We start from the raw sequence: 20,903 nt of genomic DNA, 5'->3' as shown, positions 1-20,903 counted from the left end.
AAAATGGGCAGAGGCATGAAATCTAAACCCGGGAACAAGTTGTACTCTGTTGTTCAATTCTATTTTAAAAAAAAAGCTGGGGGGAAATAAGAGGAAAAGCAATAATTTTTATCAGACATGGGGGGACACTGACAATGTTTTTCCCTCTTCATGCGAGTGTGAGCACTGTTGATTATAGGGGTATTGACATAGCTTGCAAAAACAGGTCTTGGCAAGTGGAATGTGCCCTTTGACCTTCAGCTTTCCCTTCACCCCTACTGGGAACTACAAGCCCTGCTTTGCAACCCAAAAATGTGTCTTTTTGGAGTCAAGTTGAATACTGAGCATGAGGTAGGCTGATGCAGGAGGCATAAACTTAGTTACCCTCAAACTGCACGCAGAGCTTTCTTCAGCAAAATTTCCCCACAACAAAAGGATTTGATTTTTCTTTTATTCTCGGGGCTTGGTTTCTGTTTCGTTCTCTACCCTAAGAACCCAGTCACCATAGCAACAAAAGCACTGAAAATTCCCTGCCCTTTCGGTACTTTAACAATTAGAAACAAGTGAAAATCCAAAAACAACGGAATAAGAATGGGTTTCAAATGGAAGGAAAGATAAGGAAAGGGAAAGGAATGAATTACAAACGGACCAAGCTTTGGACTCCTCAAACCCAGCCGATTAGAGGTTGGGCTGATTTTGGCATCTTGGGTTGGCTTTGGCATCATTTGGTGTCCCAGGAGACACACTTAAGGAAGCTTGAACTTTTCAAAGTTTCCTAATAAGTTCAACAGTTACTAAAACCTCTGATACCTTGCATAGATAGTAATATTCATCTTACTAAGGGGAGAGTCTAGAGTGGAGCCTGGGCCTGGGAGTTCTAATCCTGGCTTCACCCCTTGTCTGCTGTGTGACCTTGAGCACGTCATTGCACTTCTCTGTGCATCCGTGTCATTGCACTCTGAGGTCCATGTGGTGATTATCTTGTTCCTCCCCCAACTCTTTGTACAATGCTTGGCATATAGTAAACACTTAACAAATATCACTATTATCACTACTGCTAAAACTAATAACAATAACCCACTCTGAAATATATGGTACCTTCTGTCAGTTGCTCATAATTCTAGAGAAAATAAACTAGTAGTAAATCCTTCGGGGGCTCCAGATTTTCATGGTTGGTTTCAACACAGAATTGAAGTGCTGGAGGATGGAAGGCTAGAGGTGAAAATAATCCAAACACTTTTCCCGTTATATGTGATGCCCTTTGTGACAACTGTGCTAGGGCGACACTGTGAAGAACTTACTTCAGAGTTGATAAAGTTCATATAGTACTCATACCAGACCAAGTATGGGAATCGGAGGCAACATACTGTAAGAGTAAAGTTATCAAACACTGGAGTTTCTCGGGATAATATTAAGAAGCACTGAGGTAGATACAATTCAATCATATCAGTCACTCATATTTATTGAGTGCTTACTGTGTGCAGAGCATGTGCTAAGAGCTTAAGAATATAATACAACAGAGTTAGTCGACACATTCCCCACCCACGACGAGCTTAAATTTGTAAGCACTTAATATGTGTCATTTCTGTGTTTTTTACAAAGAAAGCTCTATGGATATACACACCAGAATGACTCAAAAGATAGGACCTTCTGGAGAAAATATGTCCATAGGGTCGCTATGAATTGGAAAGAAGACAGAGAGGGAGCAAAAATTAGATAGAGGGAAAGAGAGATGGGGAAAAGGAAACATGTTTTGTGAATGCATCCGGCTGTTCCAGCATCCCTCCTACCTGATATATTCTTCCAGTTTGCCTTGCCCTTCTACTTTTTTCCTTCACTGTCTTTTCCGCGGTTCGAAAAATGTCCGAAACCCCTGAGATTCCAAACTTGGCCCTCTTTTTGTCTCTTTCTGAACTTGGTCACTGAGCTGTGTTTCTCAGGGGGTCACATTGGTTCAGAATATCTGCTTCCCACTTCCGACCTCTGCTTCGCTAACCATCCTAAATTTCTGAACTGTCCATTCCCTGTGGGTGGCATTATCACATCCAAGTTTCCAAAACAAGCCTCCCTCCAAACCTCTTTCCTTTCTGCCTACTGGATTGGACAGGAAACATTCAAAAGTCTCTGTGGGACTTTCAAAGTTTCCATGGGGCAGCCTGCTTGGTTGATACCAGACTCCTATAACTGTGTGAGTCTCCCAAGTGACCCCAGGCTGCAGGACAATCCAGCTGTGAGAAAACAAAACCTTGGCTTTAGGTTTCAGCAACAGTCCAGTAACTTTCACAAGTACAAAAATATGCCTCCCATCCAACAAAAACCAACACATAGGAAGCCTGACTCAATTCATGCCTCATGATATTCCAGTCCAACATATTCTAACCAGGTCTTGTAGTTTTAAGTCTTGATAAGCTCCAAAATGGGAAAAGATCAGGCTATTTTACCTACCACCTTAGTTGGGATGAATATTGCATCTATCTAGACAAGCTTATTGATTGTGGACTTTCAGTCTGCCAACATAGGAGGAGAAAAGAGCAGTGAGAGGTGAGAAGGATAAGGAGAGAGGGGAGAAGACTAGAGAGAAAGCGAGAGAAATGAGATGAGAAGGAGAGGGAGACAGAGAGGAAGGAAGAGGTAAAACAGAAAGAAAGGGGAAGGAATGGGGTGATAAAAGGTGGAAGCCAGAGAGAAAAGGGGAGAGAGGAGCATAGGGAGATAGGAAAAGTGGTCATCTGTAGGATGAGAAAGAGGAGGGAATCCCACTGAATGTTAAAAGTTCCACCCAGCAAGGTGGGGCAGGCATTTCTGAATTGGCTGAACCTATTGCAAGGACACTCGCATGTACTCTCCCATGCACTTAGAAATTGTTTCGCACACAGTAAGTGCTCAGTAAATACTATTGGATGAATGAATGAATTCCTGGAGATGTATCAACCACCACACATCTTAAGCTTCTCGCAAGCAGACGTCAGAGCATCGTGTTTAGAGGGGCTGAAAGGGAGAACGCACAGAACCACAATGAAGCAGCATGGTCAAGTGGAAAAACCATAGGCCTGGGAGTTGAAGGACACGGTTTCTCATCCTGGTTCTGCCACGTCCCTACTGGGTTACCTTGGGCAAATCCCTTCACTTCTCTGCACTTCAGTTTCCTCTTCTGTAAAATGGGATTCAGTAGCCATTTTCCCTCCTACTTAAGCTGTGAGCTCCATGTGGGACCTGATTATCATATCTATACTCCCCAGTGTTTAGTACAATGCTTGTCATGTAGTAAGCACTTAACAAATACCTTCGTTATTAGTATTAGAAATGGGGAGATCCACCTCAGGGGAGGGAATGCCCGAGTTGTCTCTAGTTCCATTGCCAAATCACAGCCGAACACTCCTGCACCCGGGGCAAGAGGTATCGGAGCCAAGTTTAACATAAACTTTGACTGTGTAATTCAGCAACTGTCAGGAAATCAAACACTCAAAATCGGGACAATAGCAATCTGCAAGAGTGATAGAACAGGCATGAAAGGGGTGGGTATGTGGGAAGGGATGAGGGACAGAAATAAAAATAAACAGCTGTGATTAGTGAAAGAATTCAAACACAAACTAATTCATTCTCCAGAATGAAAAAAAATGCAACAACCTGGAGATGCATTAAAAAAAAAAGTTTTCAGAGCTCCTGCTCTATGACAGGGAAAATACCTCCTTTTTTCCATTTCTATGCAGGTGGCATTTAAACAGAAATAAGTGATGATAAATTTGCTTTTATGTTGTGCTATGGATTATCCCTCCACAGTAAAATGACTTCTGTTTAGTCATAAAAGCTTATCCCCCCCAGGTTCATTTTGTAGGTCTCCTTTCAGGGATCCTTTCCTGGCACATGCACCAGCTGAATGAAAATAAATCCACTCTGGGAGTTCAATGGTTAATACAGCCTAGAAAAGCAAGGACTTCTAAAGTCCTCCAGCCTAGCTGCTTGCTGTTCCTTTGGGATAAGACAAAATAATTAATGGGGGGAAAATCTAACATGTAACCGATAGTGTATTTTAAAAGCCTGCTGGTGAGCTTTGCAATATGCCCGTTGTCCATTAAAGCTGAGCAATCATTCCAGTGGATTATTATTAATAAATCCTTACATTTACATAGTGCCTTTTATCCAGAATAATCTCAAGACACTTTGCAGATGGCATAAACAGGATATTGCACTTAACCCAACCCTGAAATGCATCCAACCCCCAAGTAGAGCAAAGAGATCCTCCTCTCTACCAGTAAGACTGCAGAGAAGGGAGGAATAACTTATCCGTTTGAACCATGAGGGGAATTTCGGTGGACCAAATGTAATTATCTGAATTGGAGTTTGGCCAGGACACCGGGGTGAAGATCTCTCTCTACACTGAAAATGGTATTCATTTGTTTGGCTAATAGGGGCATAATTAAATATTGGCTATTTATGGGCCATTTTCATTAATTACCAGCAAAATTGCTTTATCACTGCTAAGGGAGGGGAGACAGGTTCGGGGGAAGGACAGCTCTGTGTTCAAGACCGCTATGACTCTCGGTTAAAAGAGTTGCCAGCTAACTTACCAATTCCTTTCTCGTGACAAATACACCCGGCTCCTATTTGTTAGAATTATTTTCTAGGGGTATTTGTTAAGTGTTTACTATGTGCCGTGAATTGTACTAAACCTTGGGGTAAATACAAGATAATCAGGATGGACACAATCTCTGTTGTGCATAGGGCTCTTGGTCTTAATCCCCATTTTATAGATGAGGTAACTGAAGTAGAGAGAAGTGAAGCGACTTATCTACCCCAGGTCACACAAATGGCAAGCAGAGCTAGGATTAATACTCTTGTTCTCTGAACCTCCAGGCCCATGCACTTTCCACTAGGCCATGGTGCTTTTCAGATATTTGTTACTGGACCACTGAGCTGGGGATATAGGGAAAAAGTTCAGGTGAAGAATTGAATTTTCTTTTCCATTCAACTGTTTCACATTTTGTGCTCAGGGGGAAAAAAGCAAGGGGGAAAAAAAAAGGATCATGGCCATGATAAGTGAAATGTTTGCCCAGAAAGAAATTTGTTTTCCCAGCCAAGATGCCACCGTAGCTGCATTGCCAGGAATTGACAAGCACTTTGTGCTTTTACTGACTGAAAACATCGTCCTTGATTATTGTCAGCCAATGGGTCTCAATGCCCTCAGATGGACGATCATATGGGAGATGAGAGGTGCTAAGAGTTGTTGTGGCTGCTTGCTATCCTTGGGTTTCCTTTCCATTCTAGCTAAAGTTGAGTAGAATTTTGGGTAAAAGTACCAGGGTCCCATTAACTCTTGAATCTTTTTATTTACATAGGTGCTAAATCTAGCTTCCAGCTAATGGGCGAGAAAGCACTGTTTACATTCCCGGAGGTTTTTTGTTTGTTTGAAATTTTATCTCTTATGTGCTTACCATGGGCTAGGCACTGAGAAGCAGAGTGGCCTAGTGGATAGAGCATGGGCCTGGAAGTCAGAAGGACCTGGGTTTAAACCCAGTTCTGCCATTTGTCTGCTGTGTGACCTTGAGCAACTCACTTCACTTCTCTGCGCCTCAGTTACCTCATCTCTAAAGTGGGGATTGGGACTGTGAGCCCATTGTAGGACAGGAACTGCATCCAGTGCAATTACCTTGTTTCTACCCCAGTGCTAGCCTGGGACATACTACAATTATCATTATTATTATTATTTCTTAGCACTGGGGCAGATACAAGTTACTCAGGTTGGTTATAGTCCACTTCCCAAGTGGGGCTCACACTCTCAATCCCCATTTTACAGATGAGGTGATTAAGGCAAAGCCAAGTGAAGTGACTTGCCCGAGGTCACACTGTGAGCCAGTGGCAGAGCAGGGATTAGAACCCAGGTCCTTCTGACTTCCAGGCCCATACTGTGTCCACTAGGCCATGCTGCATTTTGCTTTGGGAGCCCAAGCCCATGCCCTTTCAGCCTCAACAAAAACCTCAGAGCTTCGCAGGCATAAAATGAGACTAGTTTCCAAAACGGGAGATCAGCCAGAACTCTGATCGTTCTCAGGGGCTCAGAAATGTGGGGCTTAATGGTCTCCCATCACGGGCTCTGCCCTACTTAACCAAGCTTGCTTGAATGGAGAATACAGCAGCTGCAAAGGACAGGAGATGGAAACCCAGGGCACTTGGAGAACCACTCAGGCACAGGAAAAGCTCATCCTTCTGAGTAGAATGGGACAGTTCCTGACTGGCCTGGATTCCTGGAATCAATCATATTTATCGTGTGCTTATTATGTGCAGAGCACTGTACTAAATGCTTGGAAGAGTATAATATAACAGGCGAAACATGGTGGAGAAAGAGCAAGGAGCCCTTTAACTGGGAGGGAGCTGGTGAGTAAACAGTTCAGGCTTGTCCCACTAGAATATGAATTCCTTGAGAGCTGGGATCATGTCTACCAACTGCATTATACACTCCCAAGCTCTTAGTACAGTGTTCTGCACAAAGTAAGTGCTCAATAAATACCAGTGATTGACTGATTGATCGACTGGAAACCCTGGGGGAATTGGTTTAGCTCTGGTCATGAGGGTTCTTCAATTTTGAGCTCTGGCTGGGAGCTGAAATATAGTTTGGGGGAGTCCAAAGGCATCAATGTCACTTGCATGTTCTCTAGACCCTTAGGAACTAACACATAATTCCCTTTTTTTATTGCTCTTCTGAAAGTCCTCTAGACTGGAAGCTCCTGGTAGGCAGGGAATGTGTCTATCATCTCTGTTGCATTGAACTCTCTTAAGCTTAGTACAGTACTCTGAGCCCAGTGTTACGTGCTCATTAAATACAGAGGCAGTGGGGTCAGTTTAAAATCGGGGTTTAAAGGATTAAGGTGTGAGGGAAGTAAAGGAAAAATGCAAAACAGTCCTCCTGTGACTTCTTGTGGGATTACAGCTCAGATACGTTGATGATAGAACGAACCCTTGGAATCTCAGTCAATAAATCAATCACATTACACTCCCTCTAGATTGTATGATCATTGTGTGCAGGGATCGTGTTTACAAATCGGGTTCTGTTGTACTCTCCCAAGAGATTAGTACAGTGCTTGGCACACAGTAAGCATTCAATAAATACCACTGATCTTGAGAGTGCTTACTGTGGGCAAAGTACTGTCTTACGCATTTGGGAGAGTACAAAAAAGTGGACACCATCCCTGCCCTTCAAGGGAGAGGGATCTGAAAAACTGACATACCAAGAGAGAATGACTTATGTTGACTTGGTGAAGAGCAAGAGGTACTGATAATAATCGTGGTCTTTGTTATGCATCTCTGCCAGTTGCCTGTTGTGTGATCTTGGGCAAGTAACTTAATTTCTCTGTGCCTCACTTTTCTCATCTGTAAATTGGTGATTAAATACCTGTTCTTCCTCCTGTTTAGACTGTGAACCCCTCGTGGAACAGGGACTGTGTACATCTTGATTAATTTGCATCTACCCCAGCGTTAAGTGCACAGCTTAACACATTAGTGAGCACCTAGCAAAATGCCCTAATTATTATTATTGTCTAAGAAGGTATCTCCTATTTTCTGAGCCAAGAATTGAACACAGACTTCTTGGTTCCCCGGCTGCTGTCTCTCTAATGGACTAACAGCAATAAGAACTCAATAAATAATGAACGTATTGATGCACTTTATATATACAACTGACAGTTCTCAGTTTTATGGGGGAATACCTATGTAGTGAGAGAAAACAATTATATATTTAGCACCAATAACTCAAAATTGTAAAAAGAAAAGAGGAAGGAACAATTCGTCAGTCCCCGGATTTGGCTTTCTGCAAAACGATTCCCATTAACTTAAGGAGACTGCAGAGATGGAAGGTTAAGATTTTGGGTATTGGTATTGACTCCTGCAACTGCTATTACTATTGAAAGTATCATCTTCCACAAATAAAACCCTCTCCTTCATGTGACACTATACCTTTAAGTATCCTCCCTGTAGGGAAATTTAATATTCAGTGTGATTTATACACCATTTAATAATAAATGATATCCTTCCCAGCAAAGCACTGTACTAAGCACTTGGCAGAGCTCAAAAAAAAAAAGAAAAGAATGAATCAAATTCTTGTCATGACTTGCAATTGCACTTAAGGGACAACCCTATTAAAATTATAATCTCCCTTTCTTTCCTTACATTCCCTCATGATCCAGAATCTTTACATTATGTAAACACACACACACTTTCCTGCTTTGAGATAGAGAAAATAAAACTATCCTTGGAAATTTATCAACTATGCTAAGCTCTGTCAGATCACGTGAGTGAAACTCATTTGAGTGAAACTTTCAAAACTCAAAGGTACATAAAACTCCATAAATTGGTGATGTTCTTTATGTATATGTAAACTGTTGTCTCTGGGTAATGTTTGGGTGTCAATATCAAGCTGAAGACACCAAGATTTCATTAAGATGGTTTTGTAAGACCTTTTTTAAGGCTAAGAAGCTTAGGATTCGCACTTGTCCACAGAAGCAGGAAATGACATTTTTCCCAGTGATGACTTGATAAGTGATTTTGCACCCCACCATGTCTGAGAGCAGCCTAAAGCTCAGGACTCATACGGTAGAGTGAATTTCCATCCTGGCATAAAACGTTTCCCCATTTCTGATTGAACCAAAAAATACTCCTTCCTTCTCCTTTTTATTTCCTGTGTTTTATAGTAGCATAATAACCCCTGGAGGGTTTTTAGTCAGTCATTTTGCTATTGCATTTGTGTCCCATTGACCATCAAAAGTGTTTTGCCACCCTAATGTGTATTGTAATAGAATAGCAGTGATGAGGTGGAGGGTGTCTGTGATTGTTTCATCGTAATTAAAGATGTCAAATAGGGACTCCTCAGATGGTGCCAGGGTGAGTCTCAAGTTGGCACAGCCACAGCCCACTTCCATAAGGATACCTAGGTATTTAAACGAGGGCTCTCAATTTTACGTCAGAGGAGGCCGCGTCTCGAGAAGCTTGGTGTCGGCCGTGGGTAGAAGTTAGCCGATCGTCATGCGGCGTGGATTTGGATATGCTTTAGGACGGCTACCTTCCCTGTACAAGCTTTCTTGTGGTAAGGGAAATCTCACTTAGGCCTGGGCAGTAAATGAGTATCTGTCATTTTATATCCTGATGCGTCATCTTAAATTAGAGAGCGCTGGATTTAGATTCAACCTGATATTATGTAACCCGTTGACGCACAACAGAACCTGTCACATCCTAATATAATAGGATGAGATGTATTGGAAATCATTTTTAAAATTCACTTCCTTTGGGGTTGGGCATCTGCTATTGATTCAGGTAGACTCTGGTTCTGAATTAATTTCGGGAAGCATAAGACAATGTTGGAGTGAAAAAGTCCTCAAGCCCTTGTGTGCTGCCTGAATTATTTCTAGGAGCCTGGTTGTGGCTTTATTATTTACTTGAATGAATGGAGAACATTCTTTTAGCTGAAACTATTTCACGTCCGATCTGCATGTCTCTCCTTTTCCCCCTTCCTCTTCCTTCCTCCTTATCGTTCACGGCTGCCCGTGAAGATTTGGAAAGGGTCCAGGGAGAATTCTGTAAACCGAATGGTGGATCCATATTCTACCTGAATGTTACTTGGGAATGAGGTTTCCTTTCCCAACCTACAGTCTCCCTGAAATCCATGGACTACCTACTGTGTGCCTCCTCAAGAACCAGATAGATGGTGCTGGATAAATGAGAAAGTATTTTAGGAAAGGAGGTATTGACACAGTGGTCCTAGACCACTTAACAGCGCCGCTTAGAATATTTACCATTCTCTGATGATGCTTCAGTTAGAATAAAGCAGAAATATCCAGCAAGGGAAAAATAATCAACAGAATTAAACATGGAGCAGACGTCTCAACAAAATCATTTAAAGAGAACCTACAGGCAGAGGGGGTCTTCCCCAAACATTTCCTCAGGCAGAAATGGAAAGGACTCTAGCAGGGTGAAATGAAGCACCTTTTGACAAAGAGCCCCCCACATGAGAGGAACGTTAACTTGTATTTATATCCTCAATCAGTGGCTTGTATTGTTTGAGTTCTGACTGTGAGCAGGGCCCCGTACTAAGCCCTTGGGAGAGTAGAAGACAACACTATAACGGATACATTCCCTGCCCTTAATGAGCTTACAGTCTTACACTTATGCGGTTGGAGTAGGGAGAGGTGTGGGAGGGGTTGGATACCTTATATTCTTGAACTTTGTGGTAGAAGTTGGACCAGCTGGATGGTCATTGAGGCTGCAAAGATTTTTTTTTTCCACCTAGATACAGGGCTATCTGCTACTGCATCAAGATGTATATTTGCGTGGTTGCATAGCGTCCCCTCTTTTGACACTGGAGGTGACCCCTTCTTTTCCGACATGCTTTCTTCTCAGAGGGCAGGTGCGGGAGTTTGGGTTTGACAAGCACAGTCTCCTGTTCTCCCTGACCCATGCGTTTTCGCTGTGGAAGATTTGGGATAACTTGAGAAGCAGCATGGCCTAGAGGACAGAACACGAACCTGGAAGGATCTGGGTTCTGCTCCCAGTTCCACTACTTGTCTGCTTCGTGACCTTGGGTAATTCACTTAACTTCTCTGTGCTTCAGTTACCTCATCCGTAAAATGTGGATTCAGACTACAAGCCCTATTAGGGACAGGGATCGTGTCCAACCTGATTAACTTGTATCTATCCCAGCACTTAGTACAGTGTCTGGCTCATAGAAAGCATGTAACAAATATCATTTAATAAACAAACAACTTTATGTGATGCTTGCCAAGAAGATGGATTTTTTAAAATGGTATTTGTTAAGCATTTACTATGTGCCAGGCATTGAACTAAGAACTTAGTGTCTGGTGGCAGGCTGTGGACAGAAGGAAGGTCTGGTGCAATCATTACCCTGGAGACTTGAGCTTCAGATCGGTCAATAATTAAGCAAATGACTGAAATATGTGAAAGAGGAGCCGGACAGACTGAGGCTGGGAAATTGTATGGCACGTTGCTCTGATAAACTTGAGGAACAGATGTGTCACAGATGGAAATATTTGGTGACATTTCATTCATTCAATAGTATTTATTGAGCACTTACTATGTGCAGAGCACTGTACTAAGTGCTTGGAATGTACAATTTGGCAACACATAGAGAAAATCCCTGCTGGGGTTGGGTTGGCATATAGTAGTTATAATAGTAAGAGCATTTATTGAACTCACACTCCTTCGGTTGGCATTCCCCGATTAAGTTCCACTTTCTCAGCTCAATCCCTCTCTACTGTAAACTTTCTGTGGACAGGGAACATGTCTACCAATGGGGATATACCGTTGTCTCCTCTCGATACATCACCCTGCATACATTAAGCACTCAAAAATATGACTGATAGAATGCATGATTGATCCCTCAAACAGCCACCCCTAATTCTTCCTTATAGCTCAACTTTTATTAATTTACATTTGTTTTTCTGTTTTTGCTGTCACAGTCCTTCTGTGAACATTGACAGGCTGTTCTTTCTCCTGCTCTCACTAATAATTTATGTTCGTTTGCCTATCTCCCTCATTGAATTGCCAGCTCCTTGAGGGCAGGGACCATGCCTTAATGTATTCACCCAGGCACCAATAAGTTTCATTAGTGGATTGATTGATGTTCACCGTTACCTTTTTTAGAGGGACTTTGTCTCTTAATACTAATGGTTCTCTCAAACTGCTTCTTGCTCTCTTGCCAGCCTCAATTCCAAATCTTTGTCAATCAAACAGTGGCATTTACTGACCACTTACTATATGCAGAACACTGAACTAAGCCCTTTGGAGAGTATAATACAACAGAATTAGGGAACACTTTCCCTGACCATAATGAGCTTGCAGTCTAGGGAAGGGTGGATGCATCTAGTCCGCTAGACTACATAAACCTTGTGAACCGAGATTGTCTTCCAACTCTGTTATATTGTACACTCCCAAACCCTTAGTACAGAGCTCTGCACACAGCAAGCGCTCAATAAATAATGAATGACTAACTGATCTCTATAGTGTTTTGAGGTACCTCCAGGGTTAGTAGAGACCATTGACAGCCTCTAGTTTAGAGAATTTTATCCCCAAGTTTTATCCAAGTAATGAAGGCTGGCTGACTCTCATGCTAAGGCTTCAGAATTTATTTTCGTTTTTTGGAACTGCCCTCCTACATTTGTTTAAATAAATACCTACTCTGGGAAATCTTAAGGATAAATGCAAGGCCTATAAATTTGGCCTGCCATTCCTTTGTATAGCCTCTGGCTTTTCTTTCTTATTTAGCTGTTTCATTGGACTCAGCTGTTAAATTTGCATTTTCTCTTTGGACCCCATCAATATTAGCCCAATGTTGTGAAGAACTTGTGAGGCTCATTATAAAAACACATTGTGGAAAAAGACCTGAAGTAATAATTCTGTGCAGGTCCAAATTACATCTTCTAAGACCATAAGAATGAATTGCTTTTATTATGCATATCAACATGGGTGACCTGACACATACATTAACTAACCACAAAATGCAGTTAGGTATTTTGTACTTAACCTTCTGGAAAAAAAAAACAACAAACAACTAATGATGTGGTAAAGTTCAACTGATGAGTGTGATCGATAGGTTTTATCCCCTCTCTACATCAGAGGCAATGCAAGGTAAGCTCACAAACATTAGGAAAACAGTGTGACTTAGTAGATAAAGCATGAGCCTAGGAGTGAGAGAACCTGGTTCTAATCACATTCCACCACTTTCCTGTTGTGTTACCTTGGGCAAATCACTTAACTTCTGTGCTTCCGTTTCCTCAGCTGCAAAATGGGGACTCCAAACCTATTCTCCCTCCTACTTAGACTTAGAGACCCATATGGGACAGAAATTGTATCTGGCCTGATTAAAATGTATCTACTGCAGTGCTTTGAACAGTACTTGACCTACAGTAAGTGCTTAATAAATATAATTTTTAAAAAAGTCCTTGAATGTAGCCAGTTCACCATGACAGAGGAAAAGCTCATCACAACACAACTTCAACTGGGGATGGGGGTGGGGGGGGCGTTCATCAATCAGTGACACGTACTGAGCGCCTACTGTGTGGAGAGCACTGGGTGAAAACTTGGGAGAGTACAAGACATTTGAGAAGAATGGACTGTAGTGGAATATCAAAGGAGGAAATGTTGGCTGACCTGAAATTGAGTATATGCAAGTAGGAAGAGCAGAGCAAATAATATATTCTAAAGAGGTACAACCTCAAACAATGGGTTCTATCATCAGATTGTTGGGGTACAGGAGCCACAGACCATAAATGGGACAATCTAGAGAGAAGCAGTGTGACCTAGTGGATCAAGCACGAGCCTGAGAGTCAGAAGGACCTGAGTTCTAATACCTGCTCTGCCACTTGTCTGCTGTGTGACCTTGGGTGAATCACATCACTTCTCTGTGCCTCAGTTACCTCATCTGTAAAATGGGGCTAAAGACTGTGAGCCCCATGTGAGATGAATGTGGAATGTATCCAATATGATTCTCTATATCATCTACCCCAGTGCTTAGTACAGTGCCTGGCACATAGTAAGCACTTAATAGATACTGCCCCCCCCCCAAAAATGATAAGTACTCTTCTATTTCCCTTATTTGTAAAAGGAGGGAGAAGAAGAAGAAGAAGAAGAAAAAGAAGAGAGTAGTAGAAGGAGGAGGGAGAGAAGGAGGAGGAGGAGGATTTATTAAATGCTTACTGTGTGGCAAGGACTAGGGTAGATACTGGGTAATCAGATCAAACACCCTCCCTGTCTCACATGGAGCTCACAGTCTCAGAAAGTGGGAGAAAAAGTATTTAATCACTATTTTACTAATGAAGAAACTGAGGCAGAAAGTTGTGATACGTGAAAATAAACAAATGAATAGCTTTTGGAAGAGAGTCTTCAAATTTCTCATTATTGCAGGAGGACAGTCATTTAGAAATAGCCAAAGACTTTCTGGTGTTCTAACAGTGCATAAGAATGGGGTGGAATCGCTGGGACAGTTCCAGAAAATACTACTTAAAGCAAGGTGCTGAGGAATTGTCCTCAGTTCCGTACACTGACAGCATTCATTAACTTGATTTTTTTTTTAACTGTTAACTATTTCCCATTATAATAATAATAATTATGGTACTTATTAAGCACTTACTATGTGCCAAGCATTGTTCCGAACACTGGGGAAGGTACAAGTTAATCAGGTTGGACACAGTCCCTGCCCCAAATGGGGCTCACAGTCTCAATCCCCATTTTACAGATGAGGCAACTGAGGCCCAGAGAAGTGAAGTGACTTGCCCAAGGTCATACAGCAGACAAGTGGCAGAGATGGGATTAGAATCCATGACCTTCTGCCTCCCAGGTCTGTGCTCTTTCCCCCTAAGCCATGCTGCTTCACTCTTGATATTTGTTAAGCGCTTACTATGTACCAGGCACCGTACTAAGCAATGGGGCAGATACGAGCAAATTGGGTCAAGATCCAAAAATATGTTTGAGTCTCCATATGTTGTGATGTAAAGAAATTCCCACGAGCAGAATTACCTCTAAACCTTACTAGCGAACTGACGGAAGCAAATTCTAAAGGTGGTAGTAGAGGATATGGATTTTAAAATCAAGGTATTGTGACAAGTTTGAAACAAAATATTGCCCAGGATCTCTGTAAAAGGAGCTCAAGGGAATTCAAAGATAGGGCAAATCAATACTAAAATTCCCACAATAAGTGTGCTAAGGTTAAAAACAAGGCTTTAGGAAAATTCACATTTAAAATGCAGTAGAACTAATCATTTGGAGGAATAGAGACTGTATTACCCCTTACTTCATGATTTGCTGTTCTCCGTCATACATTTTAGTATAAAAAAAGAAGAGAAAATTACGTCCACAGCCTAATCATGACAGATCTGAAAATAAATTTCAAGACCAGAAAATGGACCCCTCTGTGTACACAGCACCCAAACCGTAAGACCGGACTTTTAGCAGAACCCTTATTGCTTAGGGTTTATAGTGGTTTATTTCCAATACCTACATTAAGAATTCACAGATCACAATATTGCTGAGCTTCGCCTACAAGACTGAACAGTATCAAAACCCTCAAATGACGCTGGTGATAATTGACGGGAATCACACATCAGAGAGTGCTTGAGAGTATAATTGCCTGGTGAATTCAATGTGTTGTCTTTAGAAAGATCAAAGAAGTGGTAATGAATCTGAATTCTGGAGCAGGAAGGGGCTTCAAGAATTCAACAGGTCCAGACCAGGATCCTCAAGCAGGGGAATAAGTAAACCATTCAATAGAAGAGGTTGGTGTTCCTTTTTACCCAAGAGATCTCTAGGGATAATGATTCGACATCCTCCTCTCCTCCTTTACATCTGTTTGTGAATCTTCTTTCTAGCCAACCTCTTTCTATCCTGCTTTGATTTTAGGCCATTTCTTCTCATTTATTCTTCAGTGAATAGTGGAGAAAAATCCACCTGTCTCCCTCTAACAAAAACTCTTCATAATACTCATCTACAAAATGGGGTTAATGACTTTGAGCCCCATGAGAGACAGAGACTCTGTCCATCTTGATTATTTTGCATCTACCCCAGCATTTAAAACAGTGCTTGGCACATAGCAAGTGCTTAAAAAAATGCCATAATTATTAATTATTAGTAGCATCATTATTAATAGTACCTAATGAGTACCTAATTTGTACCTTGCCTTTGAGAAGCAGCATGGCCTGGGGAGTCAGACGGAAGATTCCTGTGGCTTTACAAGGGAACTTTAATGTAAGTACCATAGTATAGCTGCCGTAAACCCAATTATCTTGTGTCTATCCCAGTTCTTAGGACAGAGCTTGGCACATAGTAAGCCTTTAACAAATACCACAATTGCTATTATTATTATTACTTGAGGACATTAGGGTGTCTTTCCTACAGGTGATCATATTTACATGACTGGAACGAGCATATTACGATTGGCAATTGCAGATAATCTTCATAGAGCTTCATGGATTTGATGCTGCTGCTGCTGATGCTTTTGAATAAATCCACATGCAGATTTAATCCTCTAACCCTCATAAGTGTTTCTTTTCTGTCCTAATTGAAAGTTACTCATTCATTCAGTCAAATGTTTTTATTGAGCACTTACTGTGTGCAGGGGGCTTGGGAAAGTACAATTAACAATAAAGGGAGACAATCCCTGCCCACACCAAACTCACAGTCTAGATAGGGGAGACATCAATACAAATAAACAAACATCAATAAATCTCTTTCAGCTTAAATAGTGCATGCTCTGCTCACAGTAAGCATGGCAGTATGGCTTAGTGGATGGAGCCCGGACCCAGGACTCAGAAGGTTGTAACTTCTAATCCCAGCTCCGCTACTTGACTGCTGTGTGACCTAAGGCAAGTCGCTTCACTTCTCTGTGTCTGTTATCTCATCTATACAATGGGGATTAGGAGTGTGAGCCCAGTGTGGGACAGGGACTGTGTCCAACCCAATTTGCTGGAAATACCACCCAGCACTCAGTAGAGTCCCTGGCACAGAGTAAACACTTAACAAATACCACACATCATTAATTATTACAGTAAAATTCCCCATTAAATACCACTGATTCGATCAGACCTCGATTCTCACCGATAAGTATGTTGTGTATCTTTTAGTCTGACCCTTGGATAGGAAAACCTCTCTGGAGTCACCGGGGAACCATTTCTGCTGATCAGGATCTCTCGCTACCCTCACGCTCCTAGAGTACTCCCTCCCTTATTCCTAAAGCCAGGAGATCCGACTCTAATGAACCTAAATGGCTTATCGTTATGCCAATGTTTATTTCTGTGACTTTGATGAAAACTTCACACTTGCTTGACTGCCTACTACTCCCCGCAGTTGTTTGGAGACACATAAGACACATACGTGATGATGATGCAGAAATGCAATATGCTAGTAAATAATACGGAAGGAACATCTGTTCATCACCGGCAAATACTACTGAAACGGGATCATCGCAGAATGTCGTTTTATATGCCATGTAGATAGCTGGGCAATTGACCCTGACCATAAAAATCAACCCAAATTAGCCTCTAATCAGACCAGCAGCTAGCTGGTGAGGACCATCATTTCCTTAGGGACAAGGCATCCCTCATCTGAATCTCCCCGTCTAATACTGCGTCTTCAGCTAACATGCAAACGAAAATAAATAGCTCGAGTGAGGTGGGAGGAAAATCGAGTTTTGTCTGGCTCTTTGCTTATCGAAAAAAATTGAACACCTGTAAGACATCCTGAGAAGTAACTGGTAGCCTAGACCTCGGGGAATACATGTAAATAAATGATGAGAGAAGATCACCTCTTACTGCAATCAGATTAGAATGAAGCAGAGGCTGAGTGTATCATGTTCAAAACAGAGTGGAGGGATTTGACGAATGAGGGAATCAGTCAATACATTTTAAATTAAACATTCCCATGTCAGATTGGCACACAGGCAGACAAGAAGCAACATGGCTTAGTGGCAAGAGCATGGATTTGGGAGTCAGAGGACCTGGGTTCTAATCCTGGCTCTGCCAGGCGTCTGCTGGGTGACCTTGGGCAAGCCACTTAATCTCCCTGTGCCTCAATTAGTTCATCTATTAAACGGTGATTAAATCCTCCTCCCTCCTATTTAGACTGGGAGTCCCTTGAGGAACAAGGTCCGTATCCAACACAATTAACTTGTATCTATTCCAGCACTTAGTACAGGGCTTGGCATATTATAATTGCTTAGCAAGTACAATAATTCTTATTATTACTATTTTACTCTGTAATGACCAGACTTAGTCAACCGCTTTGCTGGTGCAGGTGACGGAGAAAGCCATGTACCTAACGCAGGCATTTCAGCTCAATTTTACTTTCCGGACAAAGACAGAACAATTTGGAAAGTCTGTATATTGGGAGCAAATGTAAGGCCCCAAAGATTATTCTGTCCCGTAATGAGATCAGGCATGGCAGGAGAGTCACCCGGGCCCAGTAACTAAAGATCACCTTCCAGGATAAAATTGCCAATTGTTTTTCGTGAGGAAGGAGTGTATTCCAGGAGAGAACATTACAGCAATTTCCATCTGATGCATCATCATACTGTGTTAGAAACCACAAGGATGTTTAAAGGAACTAAATCGTTTAGAACTTCTATAAATATGTTGTGGAGTGGCAGGTTTCTCGGTGAGACATATATGGAGCTGACTGCCTGATATGGAAGTTAAACCTGCTAGGAAAAAAATAGTTATCTGCTGCGAAAATAGACAAGTTCAGCTGTGCTCTACTCTTCAAGTGACATGTCTGGAAAACGGTTTAACTCTGTCACTGCCAAACCCATAGCCAGGGAAATCTAGGAATAAACGAGCCAGCCTCCTCTGCGAAACCAATAGTCTTCTTCCATTTTCTTCAAAAGGACGATTCCCCATTCTAAAAGGGATCAATCTCTCAGACAACCCCAAACTCTCTTCAAGTGGGCACCATCTTGCATGATTTGAGCTGTCCAGAACTATCCCAGAATCTGAGAGAGGCTAGGAGTTAAATGGGGGATGTATGGAAGCCGAAAAAAAATAAATCTATTAACCTAGAGACACTTTCAAGAGCTCTAAGGTTTCATTGAAATTCAATAGGCTAACTTGTCATCAATAAAAATGCACTTCTAATTCCTGTCTAACACAGATCCCGTGTATGATGTGGTGGAAAGCTAGATTGGTAGCAGGGAGAGGAGCGTTTAAAAAGATAAGAGTGATCTTCAGCCCAAGAGGAGGCAGGAAAATAATTTGGTTTTATCTTTCGGTTCAACAGCGTGATAATGAGATGGCAGGAGGGCAGTGGATTCAGGCCTTCCAGGAAGCAGAAGTTCGTGAGTATTTCAAGAACATGTGATAGAACAACTGTCAGGTTGTTCGTTCGGTCGGTTGGCTCCGGGAGGCACAGGCCGATTCCAGAACTGTTCGCTGAAGTCAGTAGTTTCTGATATCGTTTGTCACCTGCCTTGTCCTCTCACTCTTCACCGCAGGACACCCCATGCAATTGATTCTCGCCTCTACAGCTGGCGTCTTCGTATGCACCGCCGAACACTACTGTGTGCCCATGTAGGTACGAAACCACCATCTGGGAGAGCATCTCGGAAGCCTGTTGTCCCCAAATCTTGCTCACGTCCACCACAGTCTCCGGAGCAGCGAGGAGCCGCTGGATGCACCGACTTGATTTTCAAGCAGAGATTAAAAAGAAGAGCCACGGTGCGTCTCCGGAGATGGAACTTGCCGATGCAGGTGACAGTATCTTAGAAAAATTTCCTGTGGGATAACTGCCGTATTCATGAAATGCATAACTTGTATGGCAATTCGGGTTTTATGGCCTATGTTATGATCCATAGTAATATCCTACCCAGCAGACTTTATTTGTGTCCCACATTAAATCACTGGCCAAGCCCGAGGCGGGTTTCCTCTTTCTCCACATGGCACAGCATGAAAGAGGTGAGGGGAGCCAGGGATGAATTTTTAAGCCGTAACGGCAAATGCACGTTGCTCAAAGTGTGAGTACGTCATGTTGGGCAAAGAATGTTGAAAATAGGGTTGAGGATGGAAAAATCAGTACAGTGTTGATGCTGTAGGAAGGTTTTGGTCTTACTTGGGGCTTGGGAAATTTTCACCCAATGTTGACTGTTACTTGGCAGATCGAATTGGCAGATTTGGGTGCCACCCACAAGCCCACTGACCAGTGGCTCCTATTTAGCTTGCTGACCTTGACTGCCTCATTAAATCCCTCAACTCGATGATGAAGCTTTTATTTATGGTATTTGTTAAGTCCTTACTTTGTGGCAGGCTATGTACTAAGCGTCGCCTGTTGTGTAGCCTTAGACTTAACTCCTCTGTGCCTCAGTTTCCTCATCTCTAAAATGGGGATTATCTACTTGTTCTCCCTTTCTCCCTCCCCCTTCGACTATGAGCACTATGTGGCATAAGGAATACCTCTGATCTAATCCTATTGTATCTGCCCCATCGCTTAGCACCGAGTAATCACTTAACAGATGCAATTAACTTTTACATTATTGACATTGGCTGGGTGTTGGGCAGAAATTTATTTTAGCCTGAGGAGTGATAATGTGAGCACTGAGTTTCTAGCCTAGAGGTCTTCTCCTTCTTTTATCAAGTCCCTTTGAATGTTGAATGCACTGAACTTGGCCATTTTTGCCACTGATATAGGGGCCACACCGATGGTACTTGGAAAAGTTTTCATCAGATAATAAAGTGAGCATGACTGCACCAGACCAAAAGAAATGTTTCTTTGAAGTTGCTCCAGACTCTTTTAAACAATTCCTTATCAACACTTAAAAAAAAAAAAAGATGAGTCCTTTATGATCTATTGAGCTCCTTTACGGTAATAAAACACACACCCAGCTTTTTTGAAATAAAACTTGGCTATTGTTCTCTCTAAATGAGAACTCCCCTTCACCCCACCCCTTTTCTGGCCTATTCAACTTAATTATATCTCACAATTGTTCATGATTTGAAAAGTTTCTCCAATCTAACCTCAAAAAGCTCTTTCCCCCACCCACCCTTGTTTTCACAACCTCTAACTCTTCATTTATTATTGCAGCTATGAGGCCTCTTGTCAGCGCTCAGTAATGGGAGAGGCAACGTTCTCGCTGCTGTGTTGAGAAGAATCTGAAACATGGGTCCAGGGACGAATACTTCCTCCCTTTTGAAATCCTACAATTTAAATACTTCAAAGTGTGTGCAGACAAAGACCTTCTTGCATTTATATAGTCAACCTTATTTTCCTTGCCTACCTGGAATCTGTACGGCGATTGGATTTTTCTAAAGTGCTTTGGCCTCAGACATCTCATTTTTATCCTCACATCATGCCTTTCAGGTAGGAAGCAACAGGCTTTATTATCCCCACTTAATGGATTAGGACACTGAGATAGAGAGAGGCCAAGTGATTTCCCCTAGGTCACTCAGGAC

This window comes from Ornithorhynchus anatinus, chromosome 17 (assembly GCF_004115215.2).
Source record: "Ornithorhynchus anatinus isolate Pmale09 chromosome 17, mOrnAna1.pri.v4, whole genome shotgun sequence".
In the NCBI taxonomy this organism is placed as follows: domain Eukaryota; kingdom Metazoa; phylum Chordata; class Mammalia; order Monotremata; family Ornithorhynchidae; genus Ornithorhynchus; species Ornithorhynchus anatinus.
Note: the sequence above shows the minus strand (reverse complement) of the source record.